Source organism: Triticum aestivum, chromosome 5A (genome assembly GCF_018294505.1).
Source record: "Triticum aestivum cultivar Chinese Spring chromosome 5A, IWGSC CS RefSeq v2.1, whole genome shotgun sequence".
NCBI lineage: Eukaryota > Viridiplantae > Streptophyta > Magnoliopsida > Poales > Poaceae > Triticum > Triticum aestivum.
The window spans coordinates 63,516,063-63,516,335 of record NC_057806.1 but is presented as its reverse complement, the minus strand read 5'-3'; positions in this window follow the sequence as shown (position 1 = coordinate 63,516,335).

Below are 273 nucleotides of genomic sequence, written 5' to 3'. Positions count from 1 at the left end.
ACGCGTCTAGGGAGAGTTGGGGCGCGAAAAGCGCGTTCTGAAAGGGGTGTAAAATAAGTGTTGCTGCGGTATAGAGGGAGGGGTGGAAATCGTGGTAAACTTGTCTTCGTAGTTGAGCGAGAGAGTAAGTAGTATAGGGCATTATCCATTAGTAGGCGACGGTTGTAATGGTAGTAAGAATGTACGGCCGTCTTTGTAGCGGACATGGGAGTGGGAAGCATAAGGGATGAAGCAGGGGGTAACATGTCGGATGCGATATGTTTTAGCTCGGAG